The sequence below is a fragment of the Arachis stenosperma genome, chromosome 3 (assembly GCF_014773155.1).
Source record: "Arachis stenosperma cultivar V10309 chromosome 3, arast.V10309.gnm1.PFL2, whole genome shotgun sequence".
NCBI lineage: Eukaryota > Viridiplantae > Streptophyta > Magnoliopsida > Fabales > Fabaceae > Arachis > Arachis stenosperma.
This window is the reverse complement of record NC_080379.1, coordinates 90161604-90177901: the sequence shown is the minus strand read 5'-3', so window position 1 is coordinate 90177901 and position 16298 is coordinate 90161604. Positions and strand designations below refer to the sequence as shown.

At 39.6% G+C, this 16298-nt stretch overlaps 1 non-coding gene across 1 annotated transcript; it reads left to right on the top strand.

Annotated features, from left to right (window-relative positions):
* Positions 1 to 13404: 13404 nt before the first annotated feature.
* On the top strand, positions 13405 to 13508 carry LOC130972564 (small nucleolar RNA R71). The gene has a single exon (XR_009083726.1). It is a non-coding gene; the product is annotated as a small nucleolar RNA R71 (small nucleolar RNA).
* The last annotated feature ends 2790 nt before the right edge of the window (positions 13509 to 16298 follow it).

Sequence of the window (16298 nt, the reverse complement as noted above, 5' to 3'; positions counted from 1 at the left end):
TCTCTCAAATTGGATTAGGTTGGGGGTTGGATGGATATTGTGACATATACTCTTACAAATAAATTTAATCTATGAATGTGTGTGGTATAATCAGTGACCAAACTTCATCTCTTCCCATGAGCAATTAAATCAAGGAATTGGGCAATTGTTCAAGCTTAGAGAGATTGGATTGCCAAGGAATTGGGATCCAATCACATAAGATTACTAAGGAGATAAATGAATGCATTGATTGAGGAAGAGATGAGAATGAACTTGATCTGGAGGATTGCAATATCTCTTGATCTCAATGTTCATTTTATTTTTAGTTCTTACATTTACTTTTCTTGCCATTTTACTCTTCTGCACTTTATAGCTTTTTTTTTACTTTTATGCCATTTACATTTCCTTGTTACTTATCACTCCAATATGATTCGTCTAACTAGGATAATCAATTAATCATTGTTTGCTTAATCCGTTAATCTCTGTGGGATTCAACCTCACTCTATTGTGAGTTATTACTTGACGACAATTCGGTATACTTGCCGAAGGGAAATTTGTTTGGAGACAAGTTTTCACGCATCACCAGTCTGGCACCATTCTGGGCATTTAACGCCAGAAAGGGGCACCAGACTGGCGTTTAACGCCATAAAGGGGCACCAGACTGGCATTTAACGCCAGAAAAGGGCAGCAGCCCGGCGTTTAACACCAAGATTGGTAGAAAGGGCATTTTACACGCCCTTTGGTGCAGGGATGAGTTATCCTTGACACCTCAGGATCTGTGGACCACACAGGATCCCCACCTATCCCACCACTCTCTCTCTTCTTCACCCATTCACCAATCACCTCAATACCTCTTCCCCAAAAAAACCCATCTCTCTTCTACTCTTTTCTTTCCTCTTTTGCTCGTGGACGAGCAAACCTTCTAAGTTTGGTGTGGTAAAAGCGTTGCTTTTTATTTTTTCATAACCATTTATGGCACCTAAGGCCGAAGAAACCTCTAGAAAGAGGAAAAGAAAGGCAAAAGCTTCCACCTCCGAGTCATGGGAGATGGAGAGATTCATCTCAAGGGTGCATCAAGACCACTTCTATGAAGTTGTGGCCATGAAGAAGGTGATCCCCGAGGTCCCTTTCAAACTCAAAAAGAGTGAATATCCGAAGATCCGACATGAGATCCGAAGAAGAGGTTGGGAAGTTCTTACCAACCCCATTCAACAAGTCAGAATCTTAATGGTTAAAGAGTTCTATGCCAATGCATGGATCACCAAGAACCATGATCAAAGTGTGAACCCGGACCCAAAGAATTGGCTTACAATGGTTCAGGGGAAATGCTTAGATTTTAGTCCAGAAAATGTAAGGTTGGCATTCAACTTGCCCGTGATGCAAGGAGATGAACACCCCTACACTAGAAGGGTCAACTTTGATCAAAGGTTGGACCAAGTCCTCATAGACATTTGTGAAGAGGGCACTCAATGGAAAAGAGATTCAAGAGGGAAGCCGGTTCAACTGAGAAGGCATGACCTCAAGCCCGTGGCTAGGGGATGGTTGGAGTTTATCCAATGCTCAATCATTCCCACTAGCAACCGGTCCAAAGCTACTATAGACCGGGCTATCATGATCCATAACATCATGATTGGAGAGGAAGTAGAAGTTCATGAGGTTATATCCCAAGAACTTTATAAGGTGGCAGACAAGTCCTCTACCTTGGCAAGGTTAGCCTTCCCTCATCTCATTTGTCACCTCTGTAATTCAGTTGGAATTAACATAGAGGGAGACATCCTCATTGATGAGGACAAGCCCATCACTAAGAAGAGGATGGAGCAAACAAGAGATCCCACTCATGAACATGAGGAAATTCCTCATCATGAAATCCCTGAGATGCCTCAAGGGATGCACTTTCCTCCACAAAACTATTGGGAGCAAATCAACACCTCCCTAGGAGAATTGAGTTCCAACATGGGATAACTAAGGGTGGAGCACCAAGAACATTCCATCCTCCTCCATGAAATTAGAGAAGATCAAAGAATCATGAGAAAGGAGCAACAAAGGCAAGGAAGAGACATTGAGGAGCTCAAGCACTCCATAAGATCTTCAAGAGGAAGAACAAGCCGCCATCACTAAGGTGGACCCGTTCTTTAATCTCCTTGTTCTTTATTTTTTTGTTTTTTGAAAATTATGCTTTATGTTTTATTTATGTTTGTGTCTTATGATCATTAGTGTCTTAGCGTCTATGCCTTAAAGTTATGAATGTCCTATGAATCCATCACCTTTCTTAAATGAAAAATGTTCTTAATTGAAAAAGAGAAGAATTGCATGAATTTCGAATTTTATAACAGATTAATTATTTTGATGTGGTGGCAATACTTTTGATTTCTGAATGTATGCTTGAACAATGCATATGTCTTTTGAATTTGTTGTTCATGAATTTTAAAATTGTTGGCTCTTGAAAGAATGATGAAAAAGGAGACATGTTACTGAGGATCTAAAAAAATCATAAAAAAGATTCTTGAAGCAAGAAAAAGCAGTGAATTCAAAAAAAAAAAAAAAAGAGCAAGCAGAAAAAGCCAATAGCCCTTTAAACTAAAAGGCAAGGATAATAAAAAGGATCCAAGGCTTTGAGCGTCAGTGGATAGGAGGGCCTACAGGAATAACATCCTGGCCTAAGCGGCTAAACCAAGTTGTCCCTAACCATGTGCTTGTGGCGTGAAGGTGTCAAGTGAAAACTTGAGACTGAGCGGTTAAAGTTGTCATCCAAATCAAAAAGAGTGTGCTTAAAAACCCTGGACACCTCTAATTGGGGACTCTAGCAAAGCTGAGTCACAATCTGAAAAGGTTCACCCAGTTATGTGTCTGTGGCATGGATGTATCCGGTGGTGATACTGGAAAACAGAGTGCTTTCGGCCACGGCCAAGACTCATAAAGTAGTTGTGTTCAAGAATCATCATACTTAACTAGGAGAATCAATAACACTATCCGGATTCTGAGTTCCTATAGAAGCCAATCATTCTGAACTTCAAAGGATAAAGTGAGATGCCAAAACTGTTCAGAGGCAAAAAGCTAAAAGTTCCGCTCATCTAATTAATACTGATCTTCATAGATGTTTTTGGAATTCATTGTATATTCTCTTCTTTTTATCCTATTTGATTTTCAGTTGCTTGGGGACAAGCAGCAATTAAAGTTTGGTGTTGTGGTGAGCGGATAATTTATACGCTTTTTGGCATTGTTTTTAGTATGCTTTTAGTATGTTTTAGTTAGTTTTTTATTATATTTTTATTAGTTTTTATTTAAAATTCACTTTTCTGGACTTTACTATGAGTTTGTGTGTTTTTCTATGATTTCAGGTATTTTCTAGCTGAAACTGAGGGACCTGAGCAAAAATTTGATTTAGAGGCTGAAAAGGGCTGCAGATGCTGTTGGATTCTGACCTCCCTACACTCGAAGTAGATTTTCTGGAGTTACAGAAGTCCAATTGGCGTGCTCTTAATTGCATTGGAAAGTAGACATCCAGGGCTTTCCAGAAATATATAATAGTTTATACTTTGCTCGAGATTTTATGGCCCAAATAGGTGTTCCAAGTCAGCTTCAGAATTCCCAGTGTTAAACGCCGGAACTGGCACAAAAGTGGGAGTTAAACGCCCAAACTGGCACAAAAGTTGGCGTTTAACTCCAAGAAAAGTCTCTACACATGAAAGCTTCAATGCTCAGCCCAAGCACACACCAAGTGGGCCCGGAAGTGGATTTTTACGTCATTTACTTATTTTTGTAAACCCTAGGCTACAAGTTCTCTATAAATAGGACCTTTTGCTATTGTATTTGGGAAATCTTTCAATCTTCGGATCATCTTTTGATCTTGTTTTTATGATTGAACCCTTTTTGGGAGGCTGGCCATTCGGCCATGCCTACACCTTGTTCTTATGTATTTTAAACGGTAGAGCTTTTACACACCATAGATTAAGGTGTGGAGCTCTGCTGTACCTCGAGTATTAATGCAATTACTATTGTTCTTCTATTCAATTCAGCTTATTCTTGTTCTAAGATATCACTTGTTCCTCAACTTGATGACTGTGATGATCCGTGACACTCATCATCATTCTCACCTATGAATGTGTGCCTGACAACGACCTCCGTTCTAGCTTAGATTGAGTGGATATCTCTTGGATTCCTTAATCAGAATCTTCGTGGTATAAGCTAGAATCCATTGGCAGCCATTCTTGAGAATCCGGAAGGTCTAAACCTTGTCTGTGGTATTCTGAGTAGGATTCAGGGATTGAATGACTGTGACGAGCTTCAAACTCGCGATTGTGGGGCGTTAGTGACAGACACAAAAGAATCACTGGATTTTATTCCGACATGATCGAGAACCGACAGATGAATAGCCGTGCTGTGACAGAGCGCGTTGAACATTTTCACTGAGAGGACGGGACTATAGCCATTGACAACGGTGATGCCCAACATACAGCTTGCCATGGAAAGGAGTAAGAAGGATTGGATGAAGATAGTAGGAAAGCAGAGAGACGGAAGGGACAAAGCATCTCCATACGCTTATCTGAAATTCTCACCAATGAATTACATAAGTATCTCTATCTTTATTTTATGTTTTATTCATCTTTTAATTATCAATCCTCCATAACCATTTGAATCCGGCTGACTAAAATTTACAAGATGACCATAGCTTGCTTCTTACCAACAATCTCCGTGGGATCGACCCTTACTCGCGTAAGGTTTATTACTTGGACGACACAGTGCACTTGCTGGTTAGTTGTGCAAAGTTATGATAAAGAGTTGAGATTGCATTTGAGCGTACCATGTTGATGGCGCCATTGATGATCACAATTTCGTGCACCAACCACCCACCTATGATGCCAAGAAATTTAAATCTCAATTTCATGAATCATAATATCATGGGTGGATGGAGGTGAAAGAAGTCATTCCAGAGATTGGTTTCAGATTGAAAGAAGGTGAATACCCCATCATGAGAAAAATAATTGAACAAAGAAGATGGAAACTCTTGTGTGAACCTCTTACAGATATAAGTGCAACCATGATACGGGAGTTCTATGCAAATGCAGTAGGGCCAAGCAAAATCAGCCCTCCATACAAAAGCTATGTCAGGGGAGTTGATGTGGACTTTAGCCCATCAACAATCATGAGGGTCTTGCAAATAAGAGCAATACCATTTGGAGCGCCCATCTTTGATGAAAGAATGAAGGGTGAGAATGATCCTGATGAGCTAATAAATGGTTTATGTTTAGAAGGGAGAGACTGGATAAGAGATATAGATGGGGATCCAAGCTACTTGAGGAGGATTGATCTCTCACCTGAGGCCAAGGGGTTAGTATGAGATAGTAAGAAGATCCATACTCCCTATTGGAAATACTTTAGAGGTTACAATTAAGAGAGTGATTATGACAAACTGCATACTCAAAGGAGGAGAAATCAATGTCCCACAACTCATAGCAGACAACATCCAAAAGATGGTTGAGGACAAAAGCAAATCAAGCAGACTTGGTCACCCAAGTACCATATTGCGGCTGTGCAATAGAGCAGGGGTGCTTTCTAAGGATGCAGACTGATAGCCATAAACTTGATAGGTACGATTTTAGGAAATTGCACGATCGGCAAAAATTCCTTCCGGCAAGTGCACCGGTTATCGTCAAGTAAAAACTCACAATAGAGTGAGGTCGAATCCCACAAGGATTGGTTGAGTGAGCAATTCAGATTAGAAGTGTGTTCTAGTTGAGCGGAATCAAGATTTAGATGAGAATTGCGGAATCTTAAATTGCACGAATTAAAGAGCGAGAAGCTAAATTGCTGAAATTAAAAAGGGATCGGGGTGATTGCATGAATTTAATTGCAGAATGTAAAGAGAAAGTGGTAGATCAGAAATGGGGAATTCATTGGGTTACAGGAGATATTGAGATCTCCGAATCAAAACATTTTTATCCCTTCCTCAACCAATGCATTCATTGAATTTTTGCTTGGCAATCTTATATGATTGGATCCCAATCCCTTGGCTCACCAATTCTCTCTAAAAACAAACAAATTCCCAATCCCTTGGTTTAAATGTTCATAAGAAGAGATAATGCTCGATCTCTGATTATACCACACAGTTTCATGAACCACATTTTGGTAGGATTACATGTCACAATATCCATCCAAACCCCAATCCAATTCACTGTGAGAAAGCTTCTCTAGCATGAATCCTCCATTCCTTTCCCAAGGTTCCGAAGGATTCCAATTATGGATAGTTTCTTTCCCAAGACAACTAACCAATGGAATTAGATCGAGAAGCTTTCTAACAAAATTCAAGAGAAAAGATTGAAGAAGAAGATAAAAACTATTATTGATTCATTGAATTACAATAGAGCTCCCTAACCCAATGAAAGGGGGTTTAGTGAGTCATAGCTCTGAATTCAATTACAAAAAGTATGAAAACTAGAAAAATGATCCCAAAAGTTCTCTGTGTGTCCTTTAACCAACTTAAATTCTATCCTATTTATACACTTTCTAAATTGAGCTTCTGTTGTGTTTCTTGGGCTTTGAGGCCTTTCCCTGATTTCCTTTTGCTTTGGGTTTATGATCCAAAATCCTGATGAGGCTGCTGATCCAATTCTGTAACATTCATTGAGCAAACTTAGTGATAATCAAGTAATGACACATGACTCAACAAATTGAAGTTCCAGACTCATCAATTCTTCAGGCCCAATCCCATAAACCATGATATTCAATTGGGTTTCATACCAGAGTACGTTTAAGTTAATGCTTGTGCTCAAATGCTAACTTAAACTGCAATATCTTTGGCCCAGAAACCTTTTCAATTAGTGGCGTTTAAGTTGCAGTTTAAGCTTAAACTGCAACTTAAACGTTGGACACTCCTGGAGGTGATATAAGTCGAACACGTTTAAGCTTCAGTTTAAGGTTAAACTGAAGCTTAAACGTGGAAATGGAAGAAGGCAACCCTGGAGTGTGGAATTGTCGAACACGTTTAAGCTTCAATTTAAGGTTAAACTGAAGCTTAAACGTGGAAATGGAGGAAAGCCATCCTGGAGGGTAAAGGTCGAACACGTTTAAGCTCCAGTTTAAGCTTAAACTGGAGCTTAAACCTGGAAATGCAAAACGCAACCCTGGAGGAGAATGGTCGAACATGTTTAAGCTCCAGTTTAAGGTTAAACTGGAGCTTAAACGTGGAAATGGCTCCCTGTGGCTTTCAATTCTGGCGTTTAACTTCCAGTTTAAGGTTAAACTGGAGGTTAAACGCCACTTTCAGCCCTTTCCTCAGCTTTCATGATTTTGGCGTTTAAGCTCCAGTTTAAGCTTAAACTGGAACTTAAACTTCACATGTGATATTCAAGCTTCCTTTATTGATTTTGTTGCTTCCTTGCCTAGCCTCTTCTTCCCTGAAATCATCAAAACAACTGCATCAAAGTCTTGCAAAATTTCATGAGAAATCTTTCATTCATAGCATTCAAGTAATATAACTAAAAACTCATGAAATTTGCATCAAAATCATACTGTTTGGATGGTTCATTGCTTTGTTATTCATTTAACCATTCTTGGTTACTTTAAGCTCAAGAAAATGCATAAAACAACTAAAACTAACAGAAAAATGCTAGTGAAACTAGCCTAAGATGCCTTGGCATCACAACACCAAACTTAATACTTGCTTGTCCCTAAGCAAGTCCTGAGTTACTTGAGAAGAAAGTATGAAACAGAAAGCAATTACATTGGCTATATTAGTAAGCACTTGAAGTTCATCAGAAGGGTTTTATGCAGAAAGTTGCAGCATCACTTTTTCATTCTTATCAGGTAAGATTATCACTTTTTCATTGCATCCATCAAACACTGCTATGGCCTCTTGTTATTCTTATGTCCTTGGCACTTTTCCCTTCTTTGTTTTTCTTTTTCTTAGAGCTCCTTTGCTCCTTGTTTGCTCAGTGTCATGTGTTGCACAAGCCTTTGGCATTTTCTTTTTCTTATCAGTGCACTACACATATCCACTACAGGCATTTTAGTTCACATTTCTTCTTGAGACATTGGTGCCCAGCACCTCTTTGTGTGACTAAATGTTTTGTATTTAGGTTGCTCTTGATAATGGACTTTTGGTTGATAATCCCGGGTTAGTTAACCCAAGTTACCAAGTGTTGAAACACTCCTCAGAACCTATTCATCCAAGCATATCCTTAATACATAAACACCACAGGCATTTGTCTCAAAAGTTCAAACCATTGGTGCCTAGCTTATTTTCTCAATTTTTTTTGCTTTTTGGTTGCCCTTTTTCAGTGGCTTTTTCTTCTTCTTTTTCTTTCTTTTTCATGGCCAAAGACATTTATTCATCAAGATCCATAGACAGTATTCAAACTTCTACACAAAAATGATAATTCTACACTCAATTTCCAGTGATCTGACTAAACAATCAAGCATGCATACCACCACTTAATTCTACTTGATTTGTCACTAATTGAGCCAAGTTACTTTTGTTCAAACTTTTCTTTTTATTTTTGGAAATAGAACAAGCATGGCAAGCATTTGTTTAAGAAGGTGAAGTTATATCCAAACATCTAGGCATTCACTTTATTCAAAGCAGTAAACAGACAAACATACTAGAAATTTCACATAAAACTTAAATGACTCAAAATGAAAGAAAGCTCATAAAGACAATTCACAAACTATTATTTGATTATTAAGGAACAAGACCACCTCTCATTTGTTGCCTGGTTCCCCTTGATTCTTGGGGTCCTGTTTCTTCTTGCTTCTTGTCTCTCTTTGACCACTTGTACTTCCTTTGTCTTTTCTTATGAGCTTTGTCCAGAATCCAGCTTTTTTCATTGTTTCTTCCACTCTTTTTTCGAGGATCACTGCCTTGTTCATTTCTCCTTCTTGCCTCCCCTTGAAATACTCATCAAAAGCTGGGAATGCTGGGTCCATCTTGTGTAGATGTTCCCCTATGTAGTTAAGCTTGATTTGAGAACTGATGTTGTAATCAGCTTGAACTGCATATCTTGCATTTTGCAAAGTGGTGGCTTCCTTGATTGCCAAGATATTGTCATCTTGGTGTTGGCATATGTGGCTGAGGGATTCCTGTAATTGTAAATTTTGTTCCCTTTGCAGATCTATGAATCTTGATTCAAAGTTCCTTTGCATGTCCATCATTTTTAGGTGAAAGTCCTCTTGCTTCTCTTGAGACCTCATGTATTGTTGAGACATTCCTTCTATGATTTCCTGCATTCTGCTCATATCCATGGGGTCTCTGGGAACTTGTTGCCTTCTTTCTGGATTTCCTTGCTCTTCTTGCTCTTCTTGCTCTTCTTGCTCTGCTTCTTGCTCTGCTTCTTGTTGTTGCCCTTCTTCATTTCTTCTTTTTGTATGTCTTGGAGCAATTGGGCCAAGAGTCATTCTGTGAGCAGTCATGGCCATTCCAGGATGTAGCCAATTAGGTCTTGCATCTTCAAGTGGTACTTGGGCCTCGATGCATAGTCTGATGATGGTGCTAGGGAAGTGGAGCCAGGAGTCAGCTTTACTTTTCTCACTAAACTCTTGTATCTGTTCAGCAATGAGTTTATGAACTTTGATCTCTCCTCCCACTATAATGCAATGTAGCAAGACGGCTCTTTTAGGGGTTATTTCTGAAGAGTTTGCAGTGGGTAGGATGGATCTCCTAACTATTGCATACCACCCTTTAGCTTCAGGTGTTAGGTCTCCCCTTCTCAAGATTCTTGGAGCCCCTTTTGTTTTTCTCACCCATTCAGCTCTGATGGCACAAAGGTCTTCAGTAATAGTCTGATAGTCAGGTTCTCCTATCATCCTATCCTCATAACTTGCTTGGCTGAAACGTATGTTTTTCAGGCCAAGAGTTTTCATGATTGCCTTGGGGCTGAAGTCAACTTCCACCCCTCTCACATAGCTTTTGTATGTAGGTTCCTCGGTTGGATCCTCCCTCACTGCATTTGCATAAAACTCCTTCACCAGGTTGATGTTGATTTTAGTGATTGGCTTAGTCAGAAGCTCCCACTTCCTCTTTTTGATCTTCTCCCAAACACTTGGGAACTCCTCCTTTCCAAGGTCAAAGGGAATCTCAGCTAGTATCTTTTTAGGTCTCATCCATTCGGCCTGAATCTCATGGAAGACTGATTTGTATTTCCATGCATCATATTCCCTTTCCTCCTCCATTGGCTGCTTGTCTTTTCTTCTTTTGTGGATAGATGAGGCTGCCATTGGTTCTTTAGTTTTGGCAAGTGACAAGCTAATGCTGACAAGGTGAAGTACGAAAATGTTGTTAGAAGTGTGGTGAGGTTATTTTCGGCAAGAGGTAGTTATGCTATGATGAAAGAATATGTGCAAGAAAGAGATTTGGTGGTGTGGAACTTGTTCCCCAAGTGGTTCTTTATGGTGCATGCAAGTGAAAACTGGACGGCTAGGGTGATTTGTAAAGGATGGCTTGATGGTAAATATATGAATTCGGGAGAAAGACGAATTGCTTTTCACTTTCTTGGAAGTATTCTGGGTGCATTAAGTTGTACATGTAGCTTTCTTTTCATGCAGAACTTCCTTTTCCCATGTGTTAGTTTCAGAGACTTGTGAACTCCCTTTTTGACCAAGCACCGTACCTTCCCCTTTGTCTTTTTCATCCATTCTTATCCTTCCTTTTGTACCTGCACAAACAAACAACTTTGCTATCATTTTTTTCGGTCCATGTGAATAATGAATAGTACTTGCACATGTTTTTCCTTCTTTTTGAATTGTAAATCAATGATTGATTTCACGAGCTTATAGCCGTGACCCTTGTATGTATGCACACTTATTACTGGACACCAAACTTAGTGTTTGGTAATGTCTCCTGATGACATGAAATCCATGTTGGTTGTCCTTAATGAATGTGCATAATTCTAATAAATCATAGTCACTTTGGCTCTTTAATCCTAAACAATTTTGCTACCTAAAGTAATTGAAATCAAAGTATTAAAACATGCAAATGGTATACTTGTCATGAATTTCTAAATCCAGAGGAACTTCTTGCTTTTCATTAACTGTGTTCAAAGAGGAACACCAAACTTAATGTTTGGTTGTGCACCTTGAATGAAAGATTGAATACAATTTGAATAAGATTTGGGGTGCCTTCAGGCACACCAAACTTAGAGACCAATTGTATTTTACATGCAATGTTTAGTGCACCTTATCAACAGTTGTCCTGAGGATTCAAGTTCATGCATAAGAAACCATGCTTTATTAGATGCAAAGCAAAACAATAAAGAGTAAGGATACTAAAACATGGGTTGCCTCCCATGAAGCGCTTCTTTAACGTCACTAGCTTGACGGTTGTCCCTTGTTAGGGTGGATTGTAGTGCTTGATGTCCTCTCCTCTCACTATGAAAACGTCCCCATTTGATTCCTTCATGATTTCCAAATGTTCCATGGAAAGAACTTTCCTGATTGTGAACACTTGAGGGAGCTGGGAAGGAATGGTTTTGAGGCCAGGTGGGATTGGCAGATAATGACTTGATATCACTTTATCTCCCGGAGAGAAACCTTCAGTAGGAATTTTCTTGTTTCTCCACCCTCTTGGCAATTTCTTTACAATTCTTCCCTCTCTCTTGGGGATTTCTTCATTGACCCTTATGCCAGGAGGATCCTTCTGAGCTGTTTCTATTGATTCTTGTGGCTTTAATTCTTGCAATTCTTGTTTGCCTTCCAAGGACTGTTTCAGAGTTTCAGCTGCTGGATTGCTTTCCTCTAAACACAGATGGCTACTATCATCCTTAGGATTTTCAGGTTCTGGTTCAGGCTCAGATGCAGGTTTGAAAACATGGAAAATGAGCTGTTCATCATGTATTCTCAAAATTAGCTCTCCTTGTTCTACATCTATGAGTGCTCTAGCAATGGCTAGAAATGGCCTTCCCAGAATGATAGGGTGTAGGTAGCTTTCCTCCATGTCCAAAATGACAAAGTCTGTGGGGAAGAAATAATTTTCCACTTTCACCAGCACATTCTCAACTACCCCTTCAGCTCGCTTCTGAGTTTTGTCAGCCAGTTGTATGATTACATCAGTGGATCTCACCTCATTCAGTTGTAGCCTCTTCATAAGAGTCAGAGGCATCACATTTATGCTAGTTCCTAGATCACAGAATCCTCTGTCAATTTTTGTTTCCCCTATGATGCAGGGGATATGAAAACTTCCTGGGTCTGTTTTCTTAGAGACTATGTCCTTCTTGATGAGGGCACTGCATTCTTTGTTCATTATTACAGTTTGTCCTCCCTTCAAAACTCTTTTCTTGCTCAGTAATTCCTTCAAATACTTGATATGTGTAGGCATCTGCTGGAGAATCTCAAGAAAGGGAATATTGATATGGAGAGACTTAAATGTCTCTAAAAACCTTGAATATGTTTCCCTTTTTCACCTCCTCCTAACCTCTGAGGAAATGGTGCTTTTGGTTGGTATGTTTCTAGCATGCCTTTATTTTGCAGTTCCTTGGCTTGTGCTTAGCTTCTTCCACACCTTCCTTCAAGATTTCTGGCTCCTGTTCTGAGGGTCTGATTCCTTCTTCTTCTGAGACTTCCTTCAATATGGTGATGGCCTTGCATTCTTCCCATCTCACTCCCTTTTGTTCCCCTTTAGGATTCTTTTCTGTGTCACTAGGGAACACTGCAGTTGACTTGGGGGCCTGTTGAGATAGCTCTCCTACTTGAGACTCCATCCTCTGGAGTTTTTCACCATGGTTCCTTAAGGTAGATCTCACATCATCCCTAAAGCTTTTCAACTCACTTATGTCCTGACCCATGTTTGCAAGCATTCCTTCTATCCTGTTTAATTGATCTTGAAATTGTTGGCTCGGATTAGGTTGGGCAGGTTGATTATTTTGGCCATGATATGGTGGTTGGGAGTAAGTGTTTTGTGTGGCTTGGTATGATCTTTGGTTGGAGTTTTGGTATGTGGAATTGTTATGTTGGTTGGGGTTGTAAGGTTTGTGGTTTTGTGGTTGGGTTTGCTGGTTTCCCCACCCAAAGTTTGGGTGGTTTTTCCAGCCTGGGTTGTAAGTGTTGGAATGTGGATCATATGGTTGCCTTTGTTGATTTCCCACATAATTGGCCTCTTCCCAATCACCTCCTTCAGTGCTTACCTCCTCTTGATCTTGTGTGTGTATTGCAGCCACTTGATTTGTTTCTAATTTCCTGGTGAGCTCTGCTAGTTGCTTAGCAAACACCTTGTTTTGGGCTAGAATTGTATCAACATGGTTCAGTGCCATGACTCCCTTAGTGTTGTGTCTCTCTAAAGCATAGTAGTACTCATTCTCAGCCACTGTCTCAATCACTTCAATGGCTTCTTCCACAGTCTTTTTCCTGTTCAATGAACCTCCTGATGAATGGTCTACAGCCTTCCTTGATTCATAAGAAAGTCCATCATAGAAAATATGCAATTGCACCCAGTCATGGAACATGTCTGGTGGGCATTTCCTTGTCAAATCCTTGAACCTCTCCCATGCCTCGTAGAGAGTTTCACCATCTTGTTGTCTAAAAGTTTGAACCTCAGATCGAAGCCTATTGACCTTTTGTGGGGGGTAGAAACGTGCCAGAAACTTGCTTTCCACCTCATCCCAGGTTGTTAGGCTCCCCCTTGGGAATGATTCCAGCCACTTAGCTGCCTTGTCCCTAAGTGAAAATGGGAACAAGAGCAGTTTATAGGCATCTTCCTGGACTCCATTGGACTTCACAGTGTCGCAAATTCTCAGGAATTTTGTGAGATGTTGGTTCGGATCTTCATTAGCACTCCCACCAAATGAACAATAATTCTCCACCAGTGATATTAGCTGTGGTTTGAGTTCAAAATTGTTGGCCTGAATGGGTGGTTTCTGAATGCTGCTACCACAATTCCTAGAGGTTGGGTTTATGTATGAACCAAGAACCCTCCTCTCGGGAATGGCATTGTTTTCATCAGCTCTCTCATGGTTGTGAACTTCTCTATCCATGTTGAGATCTAAAGCTTCCTCAAAATTGTCCTCAGATTCTCCTTCAGATTCTTCTTCTCCCAGTACTCTCTTCCCTCTTGCTTCCCTTCTAAGTTTATGAAGGGTCCTCTCTGGTTCGGTATATGGAGGAGTTGATATCTCTCCTCTCCTACCTGTCATACAAGAACACAGCACAGGCAACAAACAAGTGAAATACTCTTGGTTATTGGAAGAGTATGGTTAGAGCAGTTGAGGAATTAATTCAAATAGTTAGTGAGTCAGTAAGTTAGTTGCTTGAATTTAAAGGCATAAAGAAAGAAAGCAAGTAACAGAGTGCAGAAATTAAAATTCAACAAGTAACTTGAACTGAATTAACAAAACAAGAAAAATGCTCAATCTAGTTAACTTCCAATTTGAGAATTGTCAATCGAAAACCAATCCCCGGCAACGGCGCCATAAACTTGATAGCCATAAACTTGATAGCTACGATTTTAGGAAATTGCACGATCGGCAAAAATTCCTTCCGGCAAGTGCACCGGTTATCGTCAAGTAAAAACTCACAATAGAGTGAGGTCGAATCCTACAAGGATTGGTTGAGTGAGCAATTCAGATTAGAAGTGTGTTCTAGTTGAGCGGAATCAAGATTTAGATGAGAATTGCGGAATCTTAAATTGCATGAATTAAAGAGCGAGAAGCTAAATTGCTGAAATTAAAAAGGGATCGGGGTGATTGCATGAATTTAATTGCAGAATGTAAAGAGAAAGTGGTAGATCAGAAATGGGGAATTCATTGGGTTACAGGAGATATTGAGATCTCCGAATCAAAACATTTTTATCCCTTCCTCAACCAATGCATTCATTGAATTTTTGCTTGGCAATCTTATATGATTGGATCCCAATCCCTTGGCTCACCAATTCTCTCTAAAAACAAACAAATTCCCAATCCCTTGGTTTAAATGTTCATAAGAAGAGATAATGCCCGATCTCTGATTATACCACACAGTTTCATGAACCACAATTTGGTAGGATTACATGTCACAATATCCATCCAAACTCCAATCCAATTCACTGTGAGAAAGCTTCTCTAGCATGAATCCTCCATTCCTTTCCCAAGGTTCCGAAGGATTCCAATTATGGATAGTTTCTTTCCCAAGACAACTAACCAATGGAATTAGATCGAGAAGCTTTCTAACAAAATTCAAGAGAAAAGATTGAAGAAGAAGATGAAAACTATTATTGATTCATTGAATTACAATAGAGCTCCCTAACCCAATGAAAGGGGGTTTAGTGAGTCATAGCTCTGAATTCAATTACAAAAAGTATGAAAACTAGAAAAATGATCCCAAAAGTTCTCTGTGTGTCCTTTAACCAACTTAAATTCTATCCTATTTATACACTTTCTAAATTGAGCTTCTGTTGTGTTTCTTGGGCTTTGAGGCCTTTGCCTGATTTCCTTTTGCTTTGGGTTTATGATCCAAAATCCTGATGAGGCTGCTAATCCAATTCTGTAACATTCATTGAGCAAACTTAGTGATAATCAAGTAATGACACATGACTCAACAAATTGAAGTTCCAGACTCATCAATTCTTCAGGCCCAATCCCATAAACCATGATATTCAATTGGGTTTCATACCAGAGTACGTTTAAGTTAATGCTTGTGCTCAAATGCTAACTTAAACTGTAATATCTTTGGCCCAGAAACCTTTTCAATTAGTGGCGTTTAAGTTGCAGTTTAAGCTTAAACTGCAACTTAAACGTTGGACACTCCTGGAGGTGATATAAGTCGAACACGTTTAAGCTTCAGTTTAAGGTTAAACTGAAGCTTAAACGAGGAAATGGAAGAAGGCAACCCTGGAGTGTGGAATTGTCGAACACGTTTAAGCTTCAGTTTAAGGTTAAACTGAAGCTTAAACGTGGAAATGGAGGAAAGCCATCCTGGAGGGTAAAGGTCGAACACGTTTAAGCTCCAGTTTAAGCTTAAACTGGAGCTTAAACGTGGAAATGCAAAACGCAACCCTGGAGGAGAATGGTCAAACACGTTTAAGCTCCAGTTTAAGGTTAAACTGGAGCTTAAACGTGGAAATGGCTCCCTGTGGCTTTCAATTCTGGCGTTTAACTTCCAGTTTAAGGTTAAACTGGAGGTTAAACGCCACTTTCTGCCCTTTCCTCAGCTTTCATGATTTTGGCGTTTAAGCTCCAGTTTAAGCTTAAACTGGAACTTAAACTTCACATGTGATATTCAAGCTTCCTTTATTGATTTTGTTGCTTCCTTGCCTAGCCTCTTCTTCCCTGAAATCATCAAAACAACTGCATCAAAGTCTTGCAAAATTTCATGAGAAATCTTTCATTCATAGCATTCAAGTAATATAACTAAAAACTCATGAA